The sequence below is a fragment of the Oryzias latipes genome, chromosome 11 (assembly GCF_002234675.1).
Source record: "Oryzias latipes chromosome 11, ASM223467v1".
NCBI classification, from domain to species: domain Eukaryota; kingdom Metazoa; phylum Chordata; class Actinopteri; order Beloniformes; family Adrianichthyidae; genus Oryzias; species Oryzias latipes.
In genome coordinates this window covers 23500572-23517412 of record NC_019869.2, presented here as the reverse complement: position 1 = coordinate 23517412, position 16841 = coordinate 23500572, and the positions used below count along the sequence as shown (strand labels likewise).

The 16841-nt window shown below is 39.1% G+C and overlaps 1 protein-coding gene across 1 annotated transcript in view; it reads left to right on the top strand.

Annotated features, from left to right (window-relative positions):
• The first annotated feature begins 1138 nt into the window (after positions 1–1138).
• Positions 1139–16841, top strand: part of pag1 (phosphoprotein membrane anchor with glycosphingolipid microdomains 1) — a 51602-nt gene continuing 35899 nt past the window's right edge. Inside the window, exon 1 of the mRNA XM_023960178.1 lies at positions 1139–1366. The gene's annotated coding sequence lies outside the window, so the exon portion shown is untranslated. The remainder of the gene's footprint in view (positions 1367–16841) is intronic.

The window sequence follows — 16841 nt, the reverse complement described above, 5'->3', positions numbered from 1 at the left end:
ACAAAAATTATTTTCTGTAGTGCTGCTCGGGGTGATTTGATTTTGTTCCTGCTCATACAAATTGGAATTGAAGGATGGTTGTTATTTTTTATATGTAAGAAGTTTGCGTGCTGCTTTGCCAAAGAAAAACACTCAAAACTCAGTTTAGTTGAAAGAGAACTAACAGTGTGATGTTGCGGATGAAGACCAAACTGATTCAAAAGGTGGTAAAAAACAAAACAAAAAAAACAACAACCTCAGAACAGAAAAAGCTACATTGGATTTTTTGTTTTGTTTTGTTCTAATATTAAAAAGACGAAAAATATTTGCCAATTACGGTGCAGGAATATCAAACACAAACACGATCCTAATTGAATGCTTCATTTCCACAACAACAACGACTGTGTCTGCTCAAAACAAGCAAAAGCTTAAATAAAAGTTTTCTTAAAAACTACCAGTATTCAGCATTTTAATATTTTTAATATCATTAACCCAGTGGTCATAAGGTGACAAAACTGGACACAAACAGCAAAATGCAAAAGATTAGACTCCTGGTCTGCGTGTTATCTCATATATTTGGCGTTTTCTTTTTAAATGTGGTGGTTGTCTGTATCACCATGCTAAATCACCCTTTTGTAGTCATATTGCTGCACCTAAAGTCCCCATAAATGAGCTAAAATTAAGCAGCTTTCATATTTAACATAAAAAGTGATGTTTTAACTAAAAATATATATCTTTTAAATTTTTGAGATAAACACACAAACTTTGGGTCTAAAACGCTCTGATGCAAAATAAATGGGGATAATTTGTATATTTATCTTTATTTGTAATAATGTAAAAGAAAGAGATCTTGGCTTGCTTATTATTGAACAAATATTACTGTATTTACTGAACATTATTTATGTCACTGTTGAATAAAAAAACATACAATTCTTTTAAATAGCTGTACTACAGAAAACTTTCTATATGTTGCATGTGAAATAATTATCTAAAGAAAGATTAAAAATACTTATTTTTAATTGTGTATAGTTTTCTCACATTTGCATTTTTTTATTATTAAAGAACAAATAATTCAACGGAAGTTATTATTTGACGACTTTACTACATTTCCCATGATGCGCTGCGTGTCATTAGTCCGGGCACGCCTCCTCGCACCGGCGTCCGCCCGCCCGGGCTGCAGTCAGTGTTGGCGGCGCAGCCACGGAGCGGAGCTGCGGGAGCTGAAGTCCTCCGCGGCTGTCGTGTTCTGGCCGAACCGCATCACAGCCGACGCTCTTTCAGTGTAGCGGAGGGAGGGAAAAAAACGTCCAACGCTCCTGAAGCAGACGGAACCCACCAGAAACTAGCAGGCGAATGCTGGTTTGTTTGGGACCACCGCAGATCTCTGGTAAGCGTACCTCTCATAATGTCGCTGCGTGTGTGTATAGAAGTGCGGGTTTTGGGGCAGGGGCAATGCGGGGGAAACTTCACGGGCGGAGTAGGCGCGCGCGTGACTCCCTGCCGCAGCCTTTGTAGTGGCTGTGTATTGTCACAGACTTGTTGCCCTGTTTGAACTAGGACTTGCTGATTCTTGGGGAGATTGATGACTGCTGCTTTTTAGTTTGCATTTCTGCATGAACCGCTTCTTAAAAATATTACTGAAGGAGAACGTGCGTTTAAGTTCAAGTCCTGTCACCTGGTGTTTTTATATTTGCACACGATATCAGTCAGTTCTGTACATTTATTATTGCTTACATTCATTTTTAATATCATCATTTCTATACAAGTATGTGGGAAAATTGCAGATTTTATTTTCAATCTCAAATACTGTCTCTAGGAAGCTCATATTCAAATCTACTTCCTTTTTTTCTAAGTTTTTTCAGCTTTGGACTTCTACAAAAATATGGCAAGGAAATGATGACAATAAATGTCCTCAAATGAAAATCAAACTCTCCTTACTAAATAATTAGTTTTGTTGGTGAACTAGGAACAGCAAGAGAAAAATAAAATAAAGGAAACCATAAGTCCAATATATGCACTAGTATATTATCTAAATCTGTTTTGGGTTAATGGTTAACTAGTTACACTCAGCCGTAGATACTAGTTAAGCGGCAAGTGGTCACATGTCCATGTCTATTGTAGATCTCATTAGTTAAATGTGCTCAACGATTTTGCATTAACTGGTTAAATGTGAAATTCAGACAGGCGGATATTTCTGTGGTGAGCGAATGACTATATTATAATGGCTGATAATGTGGTAGAAAACGCAGAGCTGAAAATCCCTGCCTAAACACTTTGACTCAGTCTAATTCCATTTAAAAAAAGGTTATTTGTATTCTAAATAATCCATTTTTGTTTGGTTATGAATAAGCATTTTCTCTCAACTATTTTTTCCAAGTAGGTAACATTTATAATGAATATGATTAAGTTCAAAATATATAATCAAAATATACGGTAATCAAGTTCAAAACTGACCGTAAAACAGTTTTTGGATGACTGACTTTTGAATTCTCAGGGTTAGGATCAGTTTCATTGATTCCATTTTTAAAGCCATCGCAACTAATAGATAAATTAGTTGTGCCGGTTTTTGTGATTACCAGTTACTCGGTGACACACAGAAAAAGCTAATAGTTAACTAGTTACAGACACATGTCCACCAGTATAGTGTTATTGGGTTAGGAGGATGAGCAGATCGTCTCATTGGTCAATGAGAGATTGGTTGATCTAAGTGTGGGCGAAAGGTTTAGTTAAGTTGAATGCTTGCACAATAAATCAAAAATGTATCAACACTGCGATATTAGCTTGTGCGATACAGTATTGCAAAAGATGGCATAAACTGTGATAAATGGTTACCATAAATGTTTGCATGCATGTATAGACAGAGAAACTTGTCTGTATTCATTTTGGTCAGTTCTACCAGAAAGGCTTTTTTTGTATCGCAAGTCATATTGTCATCCAAGTATTGATCAGTTTTTGTACTGTTACATTAAAAACAACCATTTCCCATGTTACACTGATGAGGTTTGGGAGGTTTTAGACCCCCCTGGACCCCCCCCCCCCCATATAAAACTCACCCCTTTTGTTGAGCCTGACCTATTTGGTCTTTCACACTTTAACACCGGAGCATGAGCTGCGATGTTTACGAGGGATGTAGCGACTCCCTATCCCCAAAATTCGGTTCAAATCTCTAGTTTTTGGTCGGTTGTTTTGGTTCGATATGGGATTTGTGTATTAAAAAGAAACAACAAGAAATGTGGACATTTGGGAAAATACTTTTTTGTATGCTAATAATTAAGGAAGAAAAACCTTTCAGCTGCCTTACAATCAGCTTTGTGTAATGTGATAAAACAATGAACTTCTCAATCCTTAAATGTAACACAATCGTTTGACATTTCGACAAAAACATACTGGTCATTTGAAAGCGAACACATCTGCTTTGCTGATGAGTTTGAATGACAGATTCATTACTCAATGATGGCAATAGTTTACCTGCCGCATGATCTTTGGGATCATATTACAAGTGTTCCTAAAAAAAAATTGTGTTTGTGAAACACAGGGTGTGCATTTGTGAAACATTATTGTGAATTTGTGAAACATTTATTGTGATTTTGTGAAACAGCGTGCACATTTGCAAGAAACGCTTACTGTGCTTGTGTGTTTTTGAAACACGTGTGCATTTCCAAATTTGTATTGCATGTTTGTGAATCGGAGTGTGTGCATTTCTAAATTACGAGACTGTTCTGGCCTCATAGTAGTCGGTCTGTAGCGATTCACTTTCCTCACGATTGGGTTTAGTGGTGTAACATATGGTTCGGTTCTTAAACCAGAATTGTGCCATCCTTAGTGTTTACATTTCTTCGCCTATACGCAAATAATGTAGTTCCGGCAGATTCTGAGACTGACTAGTAGTTATTTATTTTATTTATTCATTCTTTTAACAGGAATTAGCCCTAAGGCAATTTTTCATGTGTAGTCCCCGGACAGGCGGTAAAATTGTCAACCTCAAAACCCCAAAGCATCAATTAAATACATTAATAGAAGTTATACATGTACAATAATCAATCATTTAAAATACATGAAATCATGCACCCAGTGAAAAACATAAAAACAAATATGAAAGACACAAAGGAGACAGATCGGACAAGGAGGGGCAGGTTATTAATATAGTTCAATGTATACATGTTGCATATGGAACACTTTACAGTTGTTAGATGCCTAGGCAATCAATGCGAATCAGTAACTTCATGTTGATGGCGTAAACAGTCGGAGAGCATGTGTAATGTAGGTGTCCCCGGCGACATCTCCAGTGTTAAACCCTCAGGTTTGTTATCAGTGTAGACCAGGGGTCCCCATATCCAGCCCTCGAGGACCGGTGTCCTCCATGTTTTCCAACCAACCTGCCATTGAAAGTCCTTATCGGCTAAACACACCTGATCAAGGTGATCAGCAGCAAATAAGGCTGGGTTTCTGGAAAAACAGCAGGATGCCGGCCCTCGAGGCATGGATTTTGGGGACCCCGGGTGTAGACAGAGGATCACATTCGCTGCTTGTGCACCCAGAGAGGGAAGTTTCTACTCTCATAAAAAATGTGCTTTTCACCTGCCAAAAAAAACAAAAAAAAAAAGAAAAAAGCTCACTCAACACATACACACATGGTCAGACACATTCAGATGTCACTAAGAGAGAGAGCCCCCTTCTCCCTTTGTGCGCGGACGCGTTCACTCGTTGGCAGACACCCCACAGCAGTCTGGCTGTCACACAAGTTGACATTCACTTCAGCAAACACAATTTGCACTCTGTTCCAGCTTCCTTTTGCATTCGCTGCTGCACTTCCTCGTGCTGAACATTAACTCTGCCTCTTCTCTGAACATTAACGCTGCCTCCTCCCGCAGGCATCAGTTTTTAATGAAAAACAGAGTCAGTGAATTACGGTCTCTGTCACCAGAAGCTGGTAGCAGTTTAGGTATTACCTCCAACACGCACACATTAGCTAATCCGTGGTCGAAAATTAGACAGCAGAAAGAATAAATCTCCTTTCAGACTGCATCCATCCTGGAAGGCAAATGATGTGAGAGCACTGGTTTTTCAAATTACAGTACATCTTCTAAAGAAAGGGCTTGAGTTTTTTGTTGATACACGTGAAAGGGTGAGAGTGCGATGCACGGACGAACCGCAGCGACTTTGTTCGCAACTCAGTCTGTGGGGGAAAAAGGCAAATGCTTTGCGATGGTTTTACCCACGCAGTGTTCTGCTAACGCCAGAATTTGAATGGAGCAGAGGCCGACATGTGCATCTGTTGTACAGGAAGAAAGGAGGGATGAGGGAAAAACATGTAGCATGTTGTTAAACCTATGTATAAAAAATGTATATCTTTTTGGGAGATATTAGCATGAATTTTTTTATAGGTTTAAAGAACAGATGAGCTGTTCTCTGGGTTCAAAAAATGCAACTTTCTTAGTTTTGTTCAATGTCTGGAGACATTTTTTGCTTTCTTTGTTTTTTTTTTTTTTTGTCAAATACGACTTTGTTGGCAGTAATTTGTGTGACAAAGGCCATTTGTTTTGCATTCCGAAGGGGTGAGAATGAACAGCTGCCTGCAGAGCTTCACTCATTAAAACTGCACAGAATGCATCCAGAGAGCCCACTTACGCTGCAGCGTTGGACCAGAAGGTCTTTGTAAGGATATAGGAGCCTTGCCAGCATCATCACAGGTTATCTAGGTGTCATAGCACACATTGCACACATGTAAAAAGCACAAAAAACCCAGGATGGCGTGTTTGTCTGTGCATGGACTCTCCTGAGATCTACACACAAGGGATGGGCGATATATCGATGCCAGTATCAGTATCCGACGATTTTTGCATGATTTGAGTTTATTGTTATTGATCCAATATTTAAAAATCTACCGATATTCTTGTGACTGTTTTTAGAAACACTTTGTTTTTTAAATTTATACTTGATTCTAAAAGATTGGGAAAGTTATGGTTACAGTCGTAGTCAGTAATTGACTGTTTTCAGGTAAATTTTATTTTTATTAGGGATACATGATGTTCTTAATAGATCCCTGGCAATGGTGAGCTTATGGCTTACAGTTATGTCCAATATTCAATAAGTGGTCTGAATGCTTTCAGATATATTTATATGAAAGTCTTAAAGTGATACTTGTTTCTATGAGGTGCTTTGCAGTATGTTAAAAATGTCAAGTACTGTGTGATTGTCCAGTAAAAAAAAAGTAAACTAAGCTAAAATCTACAGACTCCTAACATCACATCCATCCATCCATCCATCCATCCATCCATCCATCCATCCATCCATCCATCCATCCATCCATCCATCCATCCATCCATCCATCCATCTTCTAAACCCATTTAACCCCTTTCGGGGATATGAGGTTGCTGGAGCCTATCCCAACTACAATAGGTAAAGGGTAGGGGTACCTCACAACAGCCTCAATTGCTAAAGCCAAAGCACAGCCCCCTTAAGAAACCTTTTCCCCCACTTTTTCACCACTTTCTTGTTCATGTTTTTACAGCTGCTTTTCAGTCCTGGATCCAAACCACATATTTGACCGTGCAGCACACCAGCAGTAATTTAAAGTCAAACCAGCTAAAGCAGTATGTGTTTCCTTTAAATCTTCAGTAACAGGAGCTTCAGGAGGCATACACACCCACAGAAAATGGGACAAACACTGCTAAAACTGTAAATAACTGGATCAGACTGGCCTGTATTGCCTCCTTCCTGCAAATAACTTAATAACTTAAATAACTTTATTCCCAAAACGCAAGCAATAGCAACAATGAAAAAATTATGTTTACCCTGTGAATCTCTCTGGACCTTAAATATCTGTTTAATTCAATTCAATTCAATTCAATTCAATTTTATTTAAATAGCCCAAATTCACAACAACAGTCGTCTCGATGGGCTTCGTATAAGTAATTGAAAAAGTTAAACATAAAATCAAAAGGATCATGAATACATAGAATTCAATAAGAAAATACTAAATTGAACTAACAAAACAGACTAAACTAAACTGGACATCCCTGCCCTTAGACCCCTCTTCACGGTAAGGAAAAACTCCTATAAAAAAACACAGATTCCGAAAAAAATGAAGAAACCTCAGGGGTGCCCACATGAAGGAGGGATCCTCCCCCAGGACGGACAGGCGATTGCCAGAACTCATAGAGAAGAATTAACTTATCTAACTCTACAACTACATATTTAAAGTCCAGCAGACGAGCTTCATCCAGATGGAGTTGGGGGGACAGTCAGGGGCGCGAGTCGAGCCGGAGACAGGATCCACAGCCAGGTGTAGAAGCAGGAGCAGAGACGAGGTACGGCCAGGTACAGAGCAAATAAATGTTTTCTAAAAACATTTATTTGCTCTGTACTTAAAAAAATGATATCAGAATCTTCTATATGTTTCCTGCAGCATAAAACCAATAGAATTCTTTTAAACTTTGTATTATGCAAATTGTTAGTCGAAAGTGTTCGTAGACGGTTTCTTTACTCTAGGAGGCCACAAATGGTAAATGGCATTTACTTACATAGCGCTTTTCTACCTACTACGCCCAAAGCACTTTACAGTCACAGATCCATTCACTCAGTCACACACACATTCACACACTAGTGGGGGCTCCGCTGCCGAACACTGGCGCCAACCTACCACTAGAGGCAAGGTGGGGTTTGGTTTCTTGCTCAAGGACAGTTCGACTCATGGGCGTGCAAGGCTGGAATCGACCCTGCAATCTTAAGACCTGTTCACACCGGGACGAACTTCGCCCGCGATTATGCCGACGTTTAACGCCTCGTGACTAAACAAAGGGCACCAATGTGAGTGTGCACACCGAGGAGAAAAAACGCCACGCGTCAAAGCGTCACTTTTTAAAAAACGCCTCGGGTTCGTTTTTTTTGGTTTGACGCGTCGCGTCGAAATCTATTCGACCAATGAGAATGCCGCTTTTGCACATGTGTCTGGAGCTTCTGAAGTTACAGTAAAACACAACTTGGGGGCGCTCAAACACAAAACTTCCTTGCTGAGCACACATACCAGCGAAGAAGATAGACGCCGAGTTGCATCTACACAGCCGCGAAGAAATAATGACGGACATTCTAAAATATCCCCGAACCAAGCACCAGTTGGAGCAACTGGTGCTTGAAATATTCATGTTTTCTTTGTATGATTCTGACAAGCGCGTAAATACTTGCTCTCTTCTTCTGAGGGAAAAGCGACTTTAAGAAGCGTAAAGTTGCGCAGCGCCACCTTGTGTACAGGAGTATTTCTGTTTTACATTAAGCGCCATCTAATGTCAGGGAATGAAATTGCATGTTCGCTCGGCTCATCGTCAGCGAAAATCGCCTGGGTGTGAACACAAAAAACGTGGCGAAAAACGCTGGCGAATAACGCCTGGCGAATATTCGTCCCGGTGTGTAAGGGCCTTTACGATCATGGGTCGACCGTCCTACTGCTGCACCACGGCCGCCCAACAATGTTCTTCACACAGTCCTCATTTAAATCTGCAGAACACGTCTTTGTGTTTTCTGCTTGTGAAGATTAGAAAGCTCAGCGTGAGAGACAAACGGATTCAATCAGACAGCAGTGAAGCGGCAGAGCCGGAGAAAACCTATTAGCGGCGGTTACGACAGACGAGGAGAATAAAATGTTAAAAGCCAGTTTTTATGAGAGAAGATTAGACTGGTGCGTTCTGCTCAAGTCAGGTCATTACTGACACTCCTCTGGGCAACACGATTGACTCGTGTAAAATAGATTTCTCATTTGTGTCTCGCAGTGGAAAGGCCACTTGATCTGCTTTTGTGCGAAATCTTGTTTGCTGGCGTCATCAGAGCACCTCCAGTGTCTCTTCTTTGGAGGAGAGGAAACTTCAAAAGAACCTCAGCAGGTTCTGAGTTCCGAGATGTCTTACAGAACTCTTAACTGATTGATGAGTATTTCTTTTGCTTTCATTTCCATATCCAATGATTTGGTCACTCAGCAGCTATTTAAAGCAGAACTACGAGAGTTGCTGAGCTAAACTATTCCAGACACTCGATGATGGGTCACATTAAAGAACCATATACTTTTCCTCTTCCTCAAAATAGGAAAAGCAGAATCTTTTAAACAAATGTTTGTTAGAATTTCATTTGGAGCAGCTATTGAAAGTAGAGTGTACACATAGGCTTTGTCGAAAAGGAAACCCGTTAAAAAAATTTCCTTGTTGCTGTGTGATGTAGTCGGCGTGTCACGCGCTGAAGTCAAACTCGTTCCTCCAGATGTTGGAATTCTGTCTGATCATGCCTGGAGATGAGCACGACAGTCATATCTTGCGTTAAAAAATGTACACAAACAGGTGTGTTGATCAAAATACCCAAATGTAAATAATTGCATGTTCTGGTTTGGGTCTTTGTAGATTGAAGCAGCCCACCTGACTACAGTTTTTCACTTGTCCACACAAAATAATAGCCTGGACGCTGCTTCACGTGAATACAAGAGTAAAGATATACCTTTAACATCCAATGCCCGTAAAGCATACATGCAGATCCTTATAGATATACCAACAAACATTTAATTTATACTGAATGATTATTAAAAGTAACAAAACTAATAGTTCAGACAGAATAATTCTGTGTTTATTTTTTTAGATTTATATAATTGGGCAAAATAAGATTTATGTGGGAGAAGCTAGTGTTCAGGAATTACGGTGAGTAGAAAAAAAACAACGTACAGGATGATAAACAGTCTGGTTTGTTATTGTGGTTCAAAAATGTCTGGGGCACAGCGATGTGACAACTGCCTGCATGTGGTGTGTGTGGGGGGGTGAGTTAAGGCTGCAAATGTGGGTTGGTGACTCCAGTGCAAATATGCAGACACTGCAGGAGAGTGGGTGCTAGAATGTGAACCCTTGGGGAGTATCCACTGCAAGGACACTGCACCAACATTTTTTGAACAAATCAATGCATACTAAGCAGAGGTGCAGTTTTCCCTTGTTTATCGCTGGGGATACGTTCCATAAATATCCCGCAAAAGGTAAAATCGGCGAAGTCACTACACACTTTATACACTTCTCTCAGACATGAACATTTTCACACTTTTCTTTAAACTCTTAAAGTTCAAGCCTTCAGAGAAAAATAAGTCCATTTTTATAGAATGAAAACAAAAATCTGATATTGATGAAGCAATTAACTTAGTCCAACTAACCAGCTAACTGTGTGCATTCTGTACAGTGGACCAGTGTTGCCAGATAGTCACAATTTTCCAGCCCAAAAGTAACCTAAAACACAAAGTAACCACCCAAAAACGTTAAGCTAACTAAAAACCACCAAACCGACCCCAAACTATGTCCAGGCACACAAAGCAATATTTTCCCGGAATTTTAAAATCAAAACCACCCAATCTGGCAACAAAGCAGACACGCCAGGGAGGAGATTGATTGACAAGGTCCACAGCCAATCAGGACACAAAACACAGAGCTCCAAAAATATGCTAAAGGGGAACTTGGATATAGCGAGGGAACACTGTGCTTCCATAAAAGTCTGGGTGTTGAAAATCCATCCATAAAGTTGCATAAACGGTGAATTCACGTTTATGATTATATTTAGAAAATACCGACTTTAGTAATCAGTTTTCTTTCTTTGCGTTTTTGTATTTATTTATCAGGCCTTAAGTTAGACGAGGCTGTTGCCATGTGATTTTTTTGTTTTTTAACTTCCAATTTGACAGTTTTGGGTTAGGAGAACATTTTTATGGTTCCTAAATGAAATCTAGAGTACAAATAAAGTTTAAACCAGCTGCGGATATTTTATATTTCAAAAGTTAAGAGAAACTGGAAGCTAAAATAAAAGAATCTGACGCACAGTTACAGCCTTGTTGAGACTGGTCTGTGAAAATTTTGTCTGACATTAAACTGATCAGTGACCTGAAAGAGGCTTAATCTTAATTAGGGAGGTTTACTGTTTGACATAACTATTAGTTTTGCAAAATAGATATTATAAAAGTGACCAAATTTCAACAGTTTGCAGAGCTGATGCCAACTTTGCCTTTCATGTGCATATGTGGCCATAACTGCTCTATATCTATCTATCTTTAGAGAAGAAAGTGAAACTGGAAGCATGATGGAAACATTTTAGGGTTCCTTATTCATTGGGTTATTTGCTAGATATAGGCTTGTTGGGTTTAAATAACCAGGCGGCACATGTCATGTGCTTGGAGGGAAATAGCTTTTCACGGACTGGTGATATTTGCACCTGAATGGAGGGTCAGTGGGATCTGGTGGCAAAGCAAACACAAAGAAGTGCTTGTTGGTTGCTTGGCAAAGTAAATCTTTAACATTTGTGCGTGTTCCCTGTTTTTAAGTGCAGAACCACAGCTGAAGGACACCTAAAGGGGAGAAGAATGCGATAAGCTCTGCTGTCAGATAACCAATGGGACACCAAAAGCCTAGAGGTTTTTTATCATAACATCCATCTGTTTTTTTGTTTTTTCCCTCCTATTCCATTTTGATTGTCTTTCCCATTTTGTTTCCTCCATGTACTCCTCATCTTCATTTTGTTTCTCTCTTAACTTGTCGGTTCTCCCTTCCTCTTTCAGGGTTTGTATATCAGTCCCCCCCCACGCCTTCATTTGTTTGCTTTCTCTTTGTTGCCATAAGTGTTTTTAAAAACCACTGGACAAATGTAGAGATGGTGAGTGGTGCTCACAATTCAAGCGTTCCTCCCTTTTCCCTTTTCCTAAGCAGGCTTATAATAGGAAATGCCCCTGCCTTCTCATTGAGTACCAGTTAATTTAAGCCACAGACAAACAGTCCATTTAACCTTTACCTCGCTAAAAAACTCACTTAATTCAAGTCTGCGACATCCAAACAGCCCCCCCAATATTGACATTTAGCTGAAAAGCACCAAAATGTGGCAAATGTATTACCACCAGTAATGTTTAACACTAATGTTTGTCGTCTGGTGTGTTCAACCGATTGGCCAGGCAGCTGACTGGTGCCATATGTAGGGCTGGGTTTGAAAATGCACTCATCAATACAAAATCAATCTTAACTTCAAAAATACATATCTATCTTTAAAATTCTTGAGCACATTTTTCTTTAAATACATCTCAGACCAAGCCATATTTTTTCGGTCAAAAGAGCCACAAGAACTGCAGCTACCGCTCTTATTGGAAACCTCTGTTGCCGGATTTTGAAAAAAACCTGAAAAATTACTAGTAATGATTGATTCTCATCATTTTAAGAAATTGTCATTGTACTAACATTGTTACTCTAAAGTTAGTTTGTCATGACAAGTTGTCAATATGAAATGTATCTGGCAATGGTAGGAATGGTAGGGATGAAAATCCTGTGCTCATCAATCTTCCAAAGCAGACATGCTGAGAATAAAATCCTTAAAAATCTGTAAAGTAAATCTTTAACCTTTTTTTTTTTAGTTTTTGCTTTTTTATTGCAAACACAACTTCCAACAAAAGTGAACATATGCTACTCAAAATAAAGCTTCTTCTTTTTGAAACACTGTTAACTCATCAGAGATGTTTCTGTTGTAGGAGAATATGTTTTCCAAGAGTTTGTTAGCTTTCTTGTTAATGCAACAGGACATTCACAGTTTCTACAGAACATGTTTTCCATTCTTTCACCAGCGTCTCCATCTGCCTACCCACCACTACACTTTTTCTGCAGTTATTTACAGGCCACACCAAAGCAAGTTTCTGTTCCCTTGCCCGTTAGCACTCTCACAATAACTTGTTGCTAAATTTGTTAAAGTCCTTGGAAGCTGCAGAAATTTCCGCATTTTCTTAGTTCTGCAACTGGTAAAACATGCGATTGATTTTCTTCCAGGAACCTATCAAATATCCACCAAACAAGTAGTCCTGAAGGCTTGACTGTTTGTCCTTTTTCTATAACGGGTCCTTGTTAAAAAGTTCTCTACCACTAAAGTGATTAATGATTAAAATTAAGCGAATGAACAATAATTGACCAGCATTTCTCTTTATACACTAAAGAAAAAGCACATTATTTTGATTCATTGTTCCTCTTTTTTTTCTTGCCAAATTGCTAGAAGTCTTTAAATTATACCCATAAATCTAATTGCTTTAGTGTCAAATCCAAATTCTGATTGCATCTCCTCTGTTTTTATAATAGTTTCAGTTAGATGAGCACCTTGTAAACAGATTTAACCCAATAAAGTTGATTGAAAATCTTGTTCACCAAAGAGGAGAACATTTCCTGTAGAACATTATGATAGGAAAACAACTCTGTTTCTGATGCACTTAAATGTAAGCAAGAAGGGAAACTGTTTACCCTGGAGCTCGCTTTTGGTCTCAGTGAAAATGCTTTGAGCTGGCAACGTATTTGTTAATGGATTCGGGGGCATTATTTCACCAGAGATCAGTATGTGTTTAAGGGGATGATGGGAAAGAGCAAAACAAACATTTCTTGAGTGTGAGTGCAGCAACACAAAGATTGCTAAAAGCTTCAAAAGAGGGCAATTAGGGACATTTGAACTTGTTATATTATCTAATGTATTCCCTGAATAGATTGTCTCTTGATCTTTGAGTCAATCAGTGAGTTCGCTCTCTAAATTTTCCGCTCTTCTTTTCCTCGATGCACACTGAGGCCGAACTCTTTGAATAAAGTGGGTTTGGGGCTCTTCAAGATGACTCTATGTAGAGTTAAAAAGTAAAAAAGAAGAGAGAAAAAGTGTGAAGTTTACAAAACAACAGTGTGACAAAGATGGAGAACAAATAAATGAGCATACTGAGCCCTCCAGGTGCCAGTGGTTAAAAAGAAAGAAAAAACTGATAAACCGTGTGCACGGTTTAGTAATCCGCACAGTTTATCCAATTTTTTTTCTTTTTAACTACTGGGACCTGGAGGGCTCTTTATGAGTAAATGAAACTGGGAAAAGATGTTTGAGCCAAGTGGAGAGACGAAGAATTGGTTGTTGAAGCAAACTGAGAGGACTTTCAGTTCTCAGACACTTAGTCCCTGATGTTCGTCTGTGATTGCCCTATCAAACAGAAAAAAGGAATTTTGACATTTGTCTGGTTAACATAACAACTATTGTCCTGTGGAATCACGCTGAAATTGATTTTGCTTACGGGAGTTGTGTCCACTCGGCAGCAGTTGGACTCGAAAATCCTTGTTTTTAAAAACACCCAATGCCTTTAACAATTCCTAAATCTGGGTTTGATTAGTTGACAATTTCTCACCTATTTGTAATTGCAAACTTTACCAGTTAAAAAATAGTATAATAAAGAATAAAACAATTTAAAAAAATTCACACTTTTAAGAGAAATGTATTTAACAAATTGCGCGAATATCTGCACACTTCACTGCCGTAACACATTGATGCTTATTTAACTTGATGAAATATAGGAGGAATCTAGTACATTAGCGCAGCATATGAACAATAATTCTGATAAAGATAGCATAAAGAACATGCCAACAAGTCAACTAAAGTCTTTATATCACTTAAAATCACTAAATCCATCAAAGACTTCATCCTCTGTGTCGGCTTGGAACAATTCTGTCGACGCCGGCCCTTCTTCTTCTGCATTGATGTCAGTAGCAAATACTGATACACAGGCCTACAGTGCCCTCTAGCGGTTTTTAGTGGGAACACAACAAACACATGAACCTATTTATTTTTAAAAAATCACATACAAGTCACACCCCCGACCAAACTATGCAAAAAAAATTCAATTTTATACTCAGGAAAATATGGGTAACATCCTTTTGTTTTTGAACCAAACTTCTTTTGTCCAATGTGTCAAATGTTTGTTTCCACTTAGCCCCAGAAAAACAACAGTAAAATGGTGAAGAGTACATGCTTGTTCGGTCAAATATCCACATTTGGGAAAACTGCTAATGAATCTTAAGAACAAGGGAGTTCCTGTCTGCACTGCCTTTGTTTTCACAGAGGAGCAGGATTTTTGACAGGAGGAAGAAATAAGAGGAAGATGAGAGGGAGTTACCTTTCAGCCACTGATAAAGGAAGTTTTCTGAGGGAAGAGCCAAAGGCAAGAAAGAAAAGGAGAAAATGTGAGCGGGAAAAAGACCCGACGCTCGGCAGGGGGCGGCCAGCAGCAGGGCGGAAGCTCAAAATGAAATTCAAGCGAAACTATGACCCTTAACCACAAACGTAACCATGGAAGGAAGAAAATGGAGAGCAGCTGAAATGATAGAAGAGGAAAATGTAAAGACAAACATCAGAGCGGAGTTGGTGGAAAAAAGTGTCCTCCAACTTTTTTGTTTTGCTTGGAAAATTGCTTTGAATTGCATTGAATTTGTAAAGAGAACTTGAAGTTCTGGCAGAAGGAACTCCAAGACACGAGTGCGCAAGACTCAGTGAAGGAAAGCAAGATTGAATGTACTTCTTGCTGAGTGCTTTAGCTTTTGAAGCACGTGAACAAATAAAAAAAATTGAGCAGCCCAAGCAACTTATAGTTGTGATTCAGACCAAACTTTAAAACCAGCGGATTCAGAACCAAATTGACGTAAGCATTAGTTTTGTCAGCTTTCTTTGGCATCAAATAACTTTGACGTTCTCACATATATGATCAAATATTTTTAACAGTCTTTCTTATATGTCTTAGAGTTTTGTTTACAGTTTTTAAAACCAGCCTTAGTCACATGCACCTTGTTTTGAACGGGGGGGCTGCAGGTTTTTGTGTTGTCCGAGCCCGTGGAGGGTCGTAGAGAGCAGTGGCTGCCTCCTAGGGGGAGCACAGGCGTGTCTTGCAGTTCCCTTAAGACTCGTACGACCACCTTAAGGGACATCATGAAAAAGGGGACGTACGACTGTCATGCTTATTCAAAAGGCTAATGGAAGTTAGACGCAGTTACTGCATGATGTACAAGAGGTGCTATTGTACGGTGCCCTTATGGCACGCTGTAGTCGTTGGTACAGTGCAAGCACTGGCGCCTTACTGATCGTGTGCAAATGCTGCACACACGGGGTGTGCACGATCCCCACAAAAATTACGCTCACGTTGTCTAATTTCCTCATTTCTAAGAGTTGGGGTGTGAAATGAAAACCCCTAACCCTACTTCACCCTGACGTATCCTTGCATGTTATTCAAGTGTTTTCTACAACCTGTCCCCTGCAGCATGCCTGTGGGAAAAACATTTTCGCTGTACGGGTTCACCGAGTGCTTCCTGCGGACATGGGCGAATATCTGTGAAACTGATGCATAAAGTCTGTGAAAATACCTTTTGAGGATCAGTATTATTGTATTGTATTATCCCTTTTATCATCCATGGGAACAGCAGAATATAATTTCAAGCTTTTACTCATATCTTTTGTTGTTAAAACTTCTAATGGCATGATGGTTTTCTTCTGCTTCAATGCAATTAGAAAAACCAATATGTATATTGTAATTCTTGTTGGTTCCACAATTTGCTTTCAGGACTAAACCCATATTTTATGTAAAGATTTTCGTATGAATAATTTCTTTAAAAATATGACGTGGATGCTGCAACCAGTCTTATTTCAGCATAAATACCATGTAACGTGTCTCATTATTAGAGTGCAAGCCTATTGGTTTTCTGTCATTTAACTAATCCACTAATCTGGTTGCATCATCTACTCTAAAAGGTACTGAAAGAGTATCACATCTCTCCTTAATGATTATTAATGTGAGTCGAAAAGCAATCTGAGCCAACCACATTTCTCCATTTAGTGCAAGTCAATGTACTTTGCCTATGCATTCGAAAAAAAATCTTTTAATGATCAAGCTATTCAGAAGCACCCTTTATTTTTATTGGTCTCAAAAAATGCATTACTTGAAGCAAACTGCAGTGGAAAGACACTGCAGTTTGCTTCTCAGTTTTTCTTTCCCTATTCTAAACACTACCAAATGATCCAATATATATGATACATGTGCGTTACAA